This window comes from Amblyomma americanum, chromosome 11, assembly GCF_052857255.1.
Source record: "Amblyomma americanum isolate KBUSLIRL-KWMA chromosome 11, ASM5285725v1, whole genome shotgun sequence".
In the NCBI taxonomy this organism is placed as follows: Eukaryota; Metazoa; Arthropoda; class Arachnida; order Ixodida; family Ixodidae; genus Amblyomma; species Amblyomma americanum.
The window spans coordinates 114,739,994-114,753,259 of NC_135507.1; the positions used below are offsets into that span (position 1 = coordinate 114,739,994).

General features: G+C 46.9%; 1 pseudogene; it reads left to right on the forward strand.

Annotated features, from left to right (window-relative positions):
- Positions 1 to 9,329: 9,329 nt before the first annotated feature.
- LOC144110210 (uncharacterized) lies at positions 9,330 to 9,995 on the forward strand (annotated as a pseudogene).
- The last annotated feature ends 3,271 nt before the right edge of the window (positions 9,996 to 13,266 follow it).

The window sequence follows — 13,266 nt, forward strand, 5'->3', positions numbered from 1 at the left end:
TGGGCTGCATGGTGTGCCCGCCTGTTCTGTACGCAGGGCAGTCGACATCTTTGGAGAGTGTTTCAAGCCATGGGGCGCCCTTCTCAGGTTGCAGATTACACAGAGAGCATTTGCCTCGCGCTGAATTTGGATGAGGACACATTTGCACAACAAGCTGCGCGTCAATTTTTTCCAAATCATGACTGCACCGCTCCGTCTCCACCTGACTTATCGGTTACAGAGCCCTCCGAAGGGCTTACTTCTGACCTCACCATGGCAGAGCTGCTGGCCTCCATTAAACGTCTAAAAACTACTACTACTCCCGGGCACGACGGCATACCTAACTCCTTATTTCGTAACTTGGAAGGGAGGGCTTTGCAAACCCTACTTGATACTTTTAACGAAGTGTGGCATTCTGGCGTCATGCCGGGAGACTGGAAGCATTCTATTGTGCTTCCAATACCCAAGTCAGGTCAGCCTCCAGTATCTCTCTCAGCCCTTCGCCCAATTTTCCTTACGCCTACCATCTGGAAGCTTTATGAAAACATTCTAGCCGCACGCTTGTCATGGTGGCTGGAATCTCATGATTGTTACCCGGATTCCCAAATTGGTTTCCGCCCACAAATTGGAACGGAGGACGGCCTTGCTACTTTGGCTGCTGACGTGCTTGACCACTCTCCGCAGAGTCACCTTGTACGAACCGTAATCGATAAAGACATAACAAAGGCATATGATAACATCCTTCACTCTGCCATTCTTGCCTCCCTTCAAACTCTTGGTCTCCCTCACCGGTTCCTCCTCTCTATTCACGCCTTTTTAGCAAATCGAACCTTCAGCGTTTGTTTATTCGGAAAGCCCTTTGGTAACTTTACTTCCACTAGAGGAGTGCCGCAGGGCTCCGTTCTCGCCCCCACATTATTTAATGTGGCTTTAATTCCTCTTGTTCGAGCCCTAGAGTCCATTCCTTCTATCCGCGTGCTTGCGTATGCCGATGATATAACCTTGTGGTACTGTCATCCAGATGCGTCTATTCATCATTCGGTCCTTCAACACGCTCTGGATGTATTGACATATCGCCTCCCACCTCTGGGTCTAACACTCTCTCTAAATCATGTTTCATTCAAATTGGAAATAAAGTCGGCTTACGGAAAGCTCCCCCTTTAAATTTTACGGTACATAATTCTTTGATTCTTCAGGTAGAAACTGTTCGTATTCTTGGTCTTCTCCATACATCTGGGACTCGCACCCCGTGGCTGGCAGCCACCCGTAAATCGGCTCACGCTACTCTAGGTCTGATTCATCGCATAGCTATGCGCTCTGGTGGCGCACGTGCTCATACGGCCCGCCAGCTGGTGCGCTCTATCCTTCAGCCACGGATAGTATATCAGGCACAATTTCAACGTCTCACCCGCAGACAGTGGGACGCCCTTGAAGCCATCAATCGTGAGGATATGCGTGTCATAACATATCTGCCTCGTTTAACACCCATACCTGTGCTACAGGAGTTCGCACATCTTAATACACTCAATGAAATCATCGACCAACGGGTGGCAAATAGAGCTCGAAAAACGTCTCTCAAACTTCATCGTTTAAAGACACTTCCACCGTGTTCATATTGCCAGCTCCCTGACAATCGCCCCACTGTTTCCTCGTCGGTATCAGCAGCGTATCTGCCTGAAGGGTGCATATTATACACGGATGCATCACATTCTGCAGAGAGGGGAGTTACTGCTGTGTATAGTCCATCTCATCCGCACCTCAACTCTCGCGCGACGTATACTGCGGATACGTGCACTCCCCTGGCATTGGAACTTCAAGCCATTTATAATGCCATTGATTCCCTTCCTCTCGTTCCAACATTCAATACAGTTCATATTTACACCAACTCCCGCGCCGCCCTTAAACAGCTTAGGGCTGTTCGACGAACGTTCCAGATTTCACAATCAATTCATGTGCTCTGCGCAAAGTATCCATGTACTGTGCGCATACACCGGATTCGCGGTCATGCCCAGAATCCACATAACATTCAAGCGGATGCTATGACTCATCTTCATACATTAGACGATCCGCCACCTTCCCCTCTGCCCCCAGATCCGTTCCTGTCCCATGTTTCCGATTCCGAAGTTCTGCGCCAGCGAACACGCGCTTTAATTCCTCCGTGTTCGCACCCTCTCCCCCGTAGTCTTACTCGGCAGGAGGAGGTATCCGTGCACCGGATTCGGGCAGGAGCGGCTCTGACACCATCTGTCCGTCATCGGTGGCGTGCCAAAGATCTGCCAGCACCTGACAGGTGCCCTCACTGTAGCGCGGAACCGGACATTTGTGATGTGCGGCACTTGTTATGGACGTGCCCAGCGACGGCTCCTATCAGAAAACGGCTCCTCAGGGAGGTGGGCCTGCAGTGGAAGCGCGAAAGTGACTACGTGAAGTTGACTATGGACAACCGTTTCATTAGCAACCTGTGCGACTACCTCAGCGCAGCGGTTCCTCACTCCTTCTTTTAACTTTAAAACCCGTATATTCTCCCCCCCCCCTCCTTTTTTAACTTATGCCTCATGGTACACTTCTCGAATAAAAAAAAATCATAGTGAAGGAAAAAATAGAAAAGAAAAAATATAAAAACGAAACCAAAAAAGGCATGAAAACAGCATTCCCCAAGCAATAGTTGCAGGCAAAATTTCATTATACTTGTAATACAATTTGGAGGTCAGTTTGAACTACTGGCTATTTTTACCCCGATTGGCAGTTCGTTCCATATTTTGGGTCTCATTGAACTCCATCAGGCGTTCACGACATACCCTGCTACATTTGGGAATGTTAAAAGAGTTGCTTGCGTTGCAATCTACTGCGAGAAGGTAGGGAGAAGAGGCTAAATGGAAGGCAAGGAGTAGTGTTTATATGTTGCTTATGAAAAGTGAAATTTTATAGCTCCGCGATCGTAGGCACGTAATAACATGCTTAGCATAAAAAAATATAGCTCCTAGAATCATCGACATTAGAAGACATCTATTTATTTATTTAGTCCTCAAATGTCCCTTGGACAGGGTTTTTACATCCAGTGCCCATTTCTGGTGGCGGAGTAAAGACGATTAGAAGATTTTGTATGTTTCTCACGAAGATTCACAACAGTAACTCATATGTGATTTGTGGATTGAGAAGTACTGGAAGCGCAAAAAAAAGGTTGAAGCGCAAAAAAAGGCTGATTCTCTTCTGCTGAGAATGAAAAAATACGCCTTTAATTTTGGCTACGTTTATCGTATTGCGGTTTTCTAAGAGCCAGGAAGCCAAGGTTTCCAGTTCACTCGTTATTGTAGTTTTATTCACGGGGCGATATTCACCAGTAACTATATTAGCGGCGTCACTGTGGGACCCATAACTGAACACTGCGGTACACCAGAGGTTTATTTTTGACATCTGACATAAAATTGTAGCTCCCACCGACGCCGCAACTCGGTGGCGCTCAGTTCGCCGCTCCCAGCTGGTGCCTTGGTGCCAGCTACGGAATTCGGCTTAAGATGAAAATAAAGAAGAGCAGCACGTGTCCGGAGCGTAAGCAGGGCACAGGCAGTTCGGTTCTAGAAGCCTGCTATGTTGCAGCTCTCGTTTTGGTGGTCCGCTGGAACCCACTGATTTCCTGACAGTGTGACTTGGACATACAAATGACCGACCCCAGCAACTTACCGCCGTCAGGGACTTTCCGCCTGACGCTACTTCGCGCACACGGGGTGTTACAGCAATTCAGCTCAGCCAGCCATCGTTCTAGCACAAGAACCCGCAGGTGTGGTTCACCCAGGTGGAAACCAACTTCCATCTCCACCGTGTCATCTCGGATAATTCTTGGGTTCATCATCGTCATCATCATCAGCCTGACTACGCCCACTGCAGGGCAAATGCCTCTCCAATTAGGTTTGTCTTTTGCCAGCTGTGCCCACCGTATGCACGCAAACTTCCTGTTCTCATTTGCCCACCTAACTTTCTGCCGTCCCCTGCTACTCTTGCCTTCTCTTCTAATCCGCTGTGTTACCCTTAACCACGAACGGTTGTCTTGCCTTCGCATTACATGCCCAGCCCAAGCCCATTTCTTCCTCTTGATTTCGACTAGGATGTCATTAATACGCGTTTGTTCCCTCACCCACCCTGTCTACTTCCGGTCTCTTAACGTTAAACCTTTCATTTTTCCTTCCGTAGCTCGCTGCGTTGTCCTCAACTGAAGCTGAACCCTTTTTGCTAGCCTCCACGTTTCTACCCCGTAGGTGAGTACCGGTAAGATACAGCTGTCAAATACTTTTCTCTTGAGGGATATTGGTAAACTACCATTCATGATCCGAGAGCCTGCCATATGCGCTCCACGCAATTCTTGTTCTTAGAGTTATTTCCGTCTTTCGATCAGGATCAGCGTCCACTACTTGCCCAAAAGAGACGCATTTCTATACCGTTTCCAGCACCGTGCTACCAATTATGAACTGCTGTTCTCTTCCGAGATGTTGAACATTACTTTGGTTGCATAACTCATTGATCATGCTTTGCAGCTAACCTGCTGATAGACTTAGCAAGGGAATGTCATAGCAAATGGACAATTACTTAGGTATTCTCTAGTAGCCCTTATTCTCAACTGTACCCAATCCATGTCTCCCTGCCTGGCACCCTTCCTTACTGGAATTTTATTGCTGACTTTATGAATGACTATGGTAGCTGTACAGTCATTAGAGATACCTTCCAGTTTTTTCACATAAGACTCATCGACACCCCATTTCCGCAATGCCTGCAATGCCAGTTTCCACTGAGACAAACACCTTCTCGTAATCAACAAACGCTGTATAAAGACGTTGGTCATATTCTGCGCATTCCTCTATGATCTGATTGATAGTGTGAATATGGTATCTTGTGGAGTATCCTTAACGGAAGCCTGCCTGATCATTTGGTTGATTAAAGGAGTAAAGACGCCTAATTTTGGTGGCATGTTTTTTTCTCTAAATGATGTGGGAGACGCTTATGAATCACCATGTCATATTCGCATACGACTGCTAAATAATTTATAACTATTTTTTCTGTCATGCTGTTTCGGTTTCAGTTTAAACAACCAAACGATAGCTGTGACGTCAAAGCGTGTTTTGTATAACGGGAGGCATGAGAACGCGTCCATATAATCTCTGATTCATAATTTTACATTACTGCAGTACTGATGCCAGCCTTCTTCATGAGTCGGAATGACAACGAATGTGGAAGTAGCGATCATATTGCGTTTTTGTTTTCATTTCTCGTGTGACCTGTAAGAACACGCTGACGTTGCAGTCCTCATTCGGTTAACCGCAGCTGAAACAGCACGAGAAAGAAATGTGATTATAAAAAATTTAGAGACTGGAGGAGTATGCCAGGTGGTAATCTATTTATAACAATGCCGTGTGCATCATTACAAACAAGAAAACACGCCCCTAAATCTTAGGTGTCTATATTCCTTTAAAGACTAAGGTTGTCCTGATTCTATTCGCGATTACCTTAGCAAATACCTTATGGGAAACGGACAGTAAGCTGATCGGTCTGTAACTGTTCAAGTCCCTGGCGTCTGCTTTCTTATGAATTAGGATAATATCAGCATTCTTTCAAGCTTCTGGTACGCTTGAGGCCATAAGGCATTGCGTATTCAAGGTGGCTAGCTTTTCTAGCATAACCTTCCCTCCGTCCTTCAAAGGAACTGCTGTGACCCGACCTTCACCAGCTTCTTTCCCTATTTGCATTGCTCCTAAAGCTTTATTTACATCTATCGTTACTGGTGGGATGTCCCATTGCCCTGCGTTACTGCCTCTCTCAATAACGTTCTGATTACTTCGGCTACCGTATTGATTTGTATAGAACTCTCTGTCTACCTTAACTACCTTATCCATGTTGCTAATGACATAGGAGGCTATATATACCCCTCCCCTTGGCGGCACCTCCCTCTGTCCTGTGCCTGCTGCAATGTTTGGCCTCCTATTGCTAATGACGTTGCCCTCTTTGTCATGACTAGTTTTGACTGCTTTTAGGCTACTTCTTTCTTTAGAGCATGCTCGATTTTGTGCATGTTAAACTTCATTATGAAGGCTACCTTGCGCTTATTTATTAACTTTAATAGTTCTGCCACTTCTATTCCGCCCGCAAGGTTAGACGCTTTCATGCATTGTCGTTCCTTAATCAGAATTTTCGTCTCCTGAGATAGCTTGCCGCATCCTATCGAACCATTCTATCGCCTACTTCTACTTCTACTCCGTAATGATAGCTGTGAAATTATCGTTTATTGTTTGAACATTAAGATCCTCTGCTCAGTTAGAGCTGAATATCTGTTCTCCAGTGATATCTTGAATTCCTCTACTTTCACTCCTGCCGCTAGATCGTTGATGGACTTCCGCTTCACTAGCTTCTTCCGTTCCCTCTTCAAGTCTAGGTTAATTCGAGACCTCACCATTCTGTGGTCGCTACAACGTACCTTTTTGATGACATACGCATCTTGCACGATACTAGGGTGAGCGCATAGTATGAATCCTATCTCATTTTTACGCTAACCATTGCGGCTCTTCTACGTCCATTTCCTCTTCTTTCATTTCCGAAAGAAGGTATTCATGATCCGTAAATAATTTCTCTCTGTGAACTCTACTAATAACTACCCTCTACTATTCCTGGCGCCTAAGCCATAGTTGCCTACTGCATTGTCTCCGGCCTACTTCTTGCCTACCTTTGCCATGAAATCTCCCATTAGTACTATATACTGTGATTTTGCTCCATTAACTGCCTATCTCACGTCTTCATAGAGGCTTTCAACAACCTGGCATCATGGCTGGATGTAGGCGCGTAGGCCTGCACCACCTTCAGCTTGTGCACCTCATCAGGCCGAATTGCGATAGCTTCCACCTTCACGTTAATACTAAAAGGCTCATTTATGATGCCAGCTATATCCTCACTGATAACGAATGCCACACCTAGTTCTCGTGTGCCCGCTAATCCGTGATAGCACAGAACGTGCCCGTCCTTTAGTACAGCATGCTCCTCATCTGCCCTTCTAACCTCACTAAGCCCTATCACATATCATTTGGCGCCCTCTAGTTCCTCGAACAGCACTGCTAGACTAGTCTCACTGGATAAGGTTCTAGAGTTAAACGTCGCCAGGTTCAGTTTATAATGGCGGCCTGTGCGGAGCCAGAGGTTCTTAGCCCCCTCCGCTGCGCCACAGGTCTGACCGCTGCCTTGTTCAGTTGCTCCACAACCACTGGGGACGTAGGGCATAGGGTTAATTTGCTTATTCATAGAAGGTTGTGGCCAAGTACTACACCAGACTGGCCAAATCCTGCTGTAGGGAGGATGTGCGTTGTCGGTTCTAGTCACCGAAATCAGGCCACACCCCAGGCCTCGTTATGCAATTCCAGCAACACGCGGAGTTTTTTTTCTTAGCTTCTAAGCCCGGTGGAGAACTGCGTAGCACGGGATTCGAGCCCCGGTCCTCCTGCACGTGAGGCGGATGCTCTACCTCTACGCTGTCACTGCTTCTCCTTTTCACCATCTACTTTCAAGCCTGTCTCCTGACGCGGCTCAAGTGGTCGCAGACGTCATCTTGGTACCTATATCAGCGCCTCAAGAATATTACTGTGGACCACACCACAGTGCTCGAGAGCTCTCGCCTTCAGCACCTGCTCACATACGAAGATCTTGAGACTGACGCTCCTCCCAGCTGCTTACTACCATGTGGCAGCTTCTGGGAGAAAGAAATGCGACTCCAATGGTGGATTGTTGAGGGAGGTTTTCCTGCGTGCTTGCCGCAGTCCACCAGCCGCGTCCTGGCTGCTGCAGGGGACGTGACCCTCGATCGCTTCGGCCACTTAGCTGATCGGGTCTATGACGCGCATTCTCCTACCGTCGCTGTCCTCAATTATACAGCAGTCCTCTGTCATGTCCCGCTTTGAGGCCCGGATCGAGCAGCCCGCCACTGCTCTGCGGACGTTCTCACAAGTCCAGTGCGGTTCCTACCCAGGTCCTGGCCCCAGCGACCCACGCACGCGCTGGTCTCTTACCTCTCCTATCTGCTGGTATCATCGTACCTGACGGAGATCACTGACGGAGGCATTTGACTTTGCCTTTCACCCCATTGAGATCATTGATAAGCACTCTTTGCTTTCGACCACATATATAGCTATGAAAAAATATGTGAGCTGCCAGCATTACCAAGCTTTATAATATTCGCAATAAGATTCGATGACAAACCATGTCAAATGCCTTTTAAATATCAAAGAAAACAGCGAAAGCTATGTTATTCTGATGCATCGCGGAATTAGTAGCATGTGATAGAGTGGGTAGGGAGGGGCTTGAAGTGTTGAAGGATTAGATCTACCTAGGCAAAGTAGTGGCCGCTGATCCGGATTGTGAGGGGGAAATAGCTAGAAGGATAAGAATAGGGTGGAGCGCAAATGGGCGGTTATCTCAGACAGTGGACGATAGTTCACCAATGTCCCTCAAGAGAAAAGTATTCAACAGCTTTATCTTACCGATATTAACCCATGGGGCAGAAACACGAAGGCTAACGAACAGGGCTCAGCTTAAGGCACGGACATCGCAGGAAGCTATGAAAATAAAATTGAGAGGTTTGACATTAAGGCACCGGAAGTGGATGGAGTGGGTGAGGGAACAAACACGTGTTATTGACATCCTAGTTGAAATCAATAGGAAGGAATGGGCTTGGACAGGGCATGCAATGTAAAGGCAAGATAACCGCTGGTCCTTAACGGTAACGGTGTGGATTTCAAGAGAAGACAAGTGTAACAGGACGCGACAGAAAGTTATAGTCGGGTACAACTTTAGAAGACAGGAGAGGCCCCGCCCAGATGACCGAAGCGCAGCAGCCAATTGCCTCCGCGACTAAAGAAATAGTCCCGCTCAAAAAATTGTGACTGCTTCTAAAACGCATATTTCTCTGTATAAATAAGATTTGTGTATCTTGATGAGTGGTTTAGTAAAACTATCATGATGCAAATGCTTCAGCACATGCCGGATCGCGAGAGAAAAATAACTCCGTGCCTTCTACAACGGTGTGCGTCGTCTGCTACGGAGCGAGATCAACGGCACCGGGCGTGTAATTACAAAACAGTCTGGCTCAATAGCATAGGATTCATATGTACTTTTTGTGTGTTTTCACAAGCTTATTTTTTTAATGTGTGAGGCTTATTTTTCAATTGCTACTTGTTTCTTTTTTTTTGCGGTTGCAAACCTACAATCTCGTGAGTTCACGCACGTTCGCGCAAGGCATTCCGTACCTCTTTTCCGCCATGGAGCTCAGCGAGGTGACATCGAAACGCGAGCCTTTGTAGCCGAACGAGCCTTGTGTCGCGTCGATGATCACACCACCAAGGAGCCTCGGCAAGAGCAAGAGCGGCCGCATCCTGAACAGCGATTCACGCAACATGATCTTCCACTGCTACACGTTTTGGCGTAACAGGGAGCCTGAACGCAGCGTAGAGGAGACGAGCAAGTTTGTCGCTGACATGCTCGGTGTCAGCGAAAGGACTGTGTTCAGGGTGAGGAAGGAAGTTAAAGCTTCGCATTTTCGGGTGGCAAACTGACGACGCCGTCCCGAAAGCGCCCACGCAATGCGGAGAAAAGACGCAGCGCGAAGTTTGAAAGCTTCACGTTGTGTGCGCTGATGTCATGTGTGCACAATTTCTTTCGCCGCAACGAGATACCGACGGTCGAAAAGATCACTACCGAGTTCTCGGAACGTATGGAACTCCCATCACTAAGGCGGTGGACTGTGCGTCGCCTGCTTGCCGAGATCGGCTTCAAGCACGAAAAGAGAAGCCGCAACTCGCTGCTTATCGACCGGGATGACATCACCGATTGGCGGAATCGCTACCTCCGTGACGTGGAGCGCTACCGAGCGGAAGACCGAAAGATCTACCTGGGCGAGACATGGGTGACGGCGGGACACACTCGGTCGATCGTGTGGACAGACACCGTGGTGCAGAAGCGCGGACGCCTGTTCGCTCGAGCAAATGGCCTAACCACGGGTCTAAAACAACCTTCTGGGAAAGGCCAGCGCCTGATCGTCACGCACATCGGCAGCGAGGATGGCTTCGTCGACGGCTGCTTGGATGTATTCCGAGGCCAAACGACAGGCGAATCCCACGAGGAAATGGACGGCAATCGCTTTGAGGGCTGGTTTAATGGCGTTCTGCAGAAGGTGCCAGCTGGCAGCGTCATTGTTTTAGACAATGCACCTTACCATAGCCGGCGAGAAGAGAAATTGCCAACGACGGCCTGGAAGAAGAAGATACAGGAGTGGCTCACAAGCAAGAAGATCACCTACGCTGAAAGGATGATAAAGGAGCAGCTGCTTGAGCTGGTGGCATCTGTAAAGTCACGCTTTCTGAGCTACATCGTAGACATTGCAGCTGTAAGCGCCGGTTGCATTGTACTCAGGCTCCCGCCGTACCACTGCGAATTTAATCCCATTGAGCTTGTTTGGGCCAAGGTCAAAAATGGCAGCGCTGCGGACAACGGAGACTTCAAGCTGTCGACGGTCGACGCCATCTTGAGGGAGAAAATCAAGCACGTAGCGGTGGAAGACTGGGCGAAGAGCATTCAGCACGTGATGGACTTGGAGGCAAAGTTCAGACTTGACACGTATGGGAGTGAGCACATTCAACCCATCATCATCCAGCTGGGTGAAGATGACGCTGAAGAAAGCAACTCCGACTGCGAGCTGTCTGGCATTGAGCCACTCGACGAAGCATAACGGCTTCTTTTAACGAAAGAACAGCCTTTATTAGGGCTACCAAAATTTTTGCCGTTGGTTCGCAAAAGACAACCATCCATTCCGTGACCTCCGAAATAAATAAGCAGTTCCATTTATGGCGTATTCCTTATAATAGAAGCTCAATTCTGATAAGCAACGTCCAGCACACATTGTGCTTGATCTAAGAAGTGGCATAGAAACATGTTTAAATGCTGGTATATCTGAATTGAAATACAACTGTTAACTCTGATTATCTTTGGCGGGCTCAAAATGCTCATTCAGGCAGCCACCATCTAGATTGACGGGCCCCATGTTGAAATAACAGTACTCAAGGCACGCTTTATAGCTCTGTTGGCAGTCTGCACTGGAAATCGCAGTCATGTCATAGCCAGTGCTGCTGCGATACCAGTAGTCAACACGAAACTGACAGCCACTGTTAGCAGCTTGCACGCCAAAGCACATTCATGTGGTTGCATTGTTTATTTTCGTTATCTGGCTCTCACAAGTAATGAGAATAAGAGAATAAATATAAAGCATTATTAGCTTATTGAGGCCCAAAATGCTCATTCAGGCAGCCATCGTCGAGTTTGACGGGCCCCATGTTGAAATAACAGTAGTCAGAGCACGCTTTATGGCTCTGTTAGCAGTATGCACTGAAAATCGCAGTCATGTCATAGCCAGTGCTGCTGCGATACCAGTAGTCAACACGAAACTGACAGCCACTGTTAGCAGCTTGCACGCCAAAGCACATTCATGTGGTTTCTCCTTTCACATGTGGTTTCTCTTTGTGGTGTCTCCCCTCGTGTCCGTGTTCGTCTTGCGCTGTGAATGTTAGCATGAAGTACCAACTCGCCCAGCAACTGATTTTAAGCAAATTCATGTGGTTGCATTGTTTATTTTGGTTATCTGGCTCACACAAGTAATGAGAATAAGAGAATAAATATAAAGCATCATTAGCTTATTGAGGCCCAAAATGCTCATTCCGGCAGCCATCGTCGAGTTTGACGGGCCCCATGTAGAAATAACAGTAGTCAGTGCACGCTTTATGGCTCTGTTAGCAGCATGCACTGAAAATCGCAGTCATGTCATAGCCAGTGCACCTGCGATACCAGTAGTCAACACGAAACTGACAGCCACTGTTAGCAGCTTGCACGCCAAAGCACATTCATGTGGTTGCATTGTTTATTTTGGTTATCTGGCTCACACAAGTAATGAGAATAAGAGAATAAATATAAAACATCATTAGCTTATTGAGGCCCAAAATGCTCATTCAGGCAGCCGTCGTCGAGTTTGTCGGGCCCCATGTTGAAATAACAGTAGTCAGAGCACGCTTTATGGCTCTGTTAGCAGTATGCACTGAAAAGCGCAGCCTTGGCATAGTCAATTTTTAATTTATTTTTTCTGACTCTGGCATTAACGTGAATGCAAGCACAATTATTAACGTGAATACCTTTGCTAGAATTTCTTTCTGTGATATTTACGTACCGGAAAAATGTTCAGCAAGGTGTAACGTGTTTTAGTGAGTCACTTTGTTCATTACAAGCCGTAGGCAAAATGAAGGCCAGATTCAGACAGTGATATTGGTGAGGTGATAAATGGTGAAAGCTGAAAAAGCTCTCACAGCACTGCTTTGCTGGACTCCATTCACTAGAAAACTGCATTTGTAATGATGAAAGCGTCAAGACAGGAAATGATAATCCACTGCACAATGTTATGTGTACCCCCACATGTGACGGGCAGCGAAACCATCTATTTATTAAGACTGAATGCAACAACATCGCAAGATGCTGTTGCACAATATGGCACCCTTTCATGTGCACTCCTGGCGAGCTGCCGTATGCACTGATGCATAAACACGTTAACAGGGGTAAGAGACGAAGTTATTGCGCAAGCCACGTGATGCTTTTAACATTTTGTATCGGTCAATGTTTCTGTCGTCACAGCTGATAGAAGTTTCTTTAGTGCAAGTTGGTTAATCACGTTGCGACAACAGCACAAGAAGCAAGGTCAGAATAGTAGGAGAAAACACAGCAAGATGGCAGACTGAGGAGGCAAGGTAGACAAGAATGTAAGTATTTAATGACATCGAAGAGGCCAGCCCTGCTATTCACAGGACTTGGTGCTTTGAATGAGACGAGTTAATGAAATTGTAAAGGAAGAGGTGGATGCAGCATGCTTACAAGAACAAACACAAAAATAAAAGGACACAAATAGGAATAATAAACACATACACGCACAGAAGCACACACACATTCACACACATGCACACAAACGCGAGCGCGAAAACTAAGATCTAAAATGCAAAAAAGAGGAAAATAACAAATATAAACAAACACGCAAGAAAACATGCACACACATTTAATGCAGATGCGAGTAGAAATATTAGGAGTCAGTTCACAAGCAGCTGTGCCTACTTTGTCGTACTTTTATTTGATGTACATAATGGCTCTGTTGCCTTCACTGTCTTGGAATTGTTTTAGTAGCAACATATCATAACAATTAAAAAGCAGCGCAAAGCTGTGTTGTGAGAAAGCAAG